Raw genomic sequence first — 447 nt, forward strand, 5'->3', positions numbered from 1 at the left:
TCAAACCAACTGCTCAATTCTATTCACTGCCGCGACGGAACAAAAAAGTGGCTATTTATTAGAATACTTGTTTGGTATTGTTCGGTGCCACACAAAAGGCGTTTCATTATGTTGGGGTGGGGAGAAAAGCCCCTCTCCTTTTTTTTTCCCTTTCCTTTTCTTTTTTTTTCTTTTCTCTGCAGACCGAAACAATAACTTGAAATTGTCTTTAAAGTCTTTTCTATCAATAATAAATTTCATTTTCTTCTCTGTCTCCCGCTCTCCCTCTCTCCCCCTCTCCTGTGCGGTGTGTATGTGTGTGCGTGTGCGTGTGTGTGTGAGGGGGAGAGAGAGAGAGAGCGAGTGAGCGAGAGAGCGCGAATGGTGAGTGTGCGTGTGTCGCCGGGCACTCGTGGCTCGGGCACAGCCGCCTGGGAGCTGCGGCTGGGCGAGGGGCGAGGAGGAGAC

This window comes from Geospiza fortis, unplaced genomic scaffold (genome assembly GCF_000277835.1).
Source record: "Geospiza fortis unplaced genomic scaffold, GeoFor_1.0 scaffold192, whole genome shotgun sequence".
Taxonomy (NCBI): Eukaryota; Metazoa; Chordata; class Aves; order Passeriformes; family Thraupidae; genus Geospiza; species Geospiza fortis.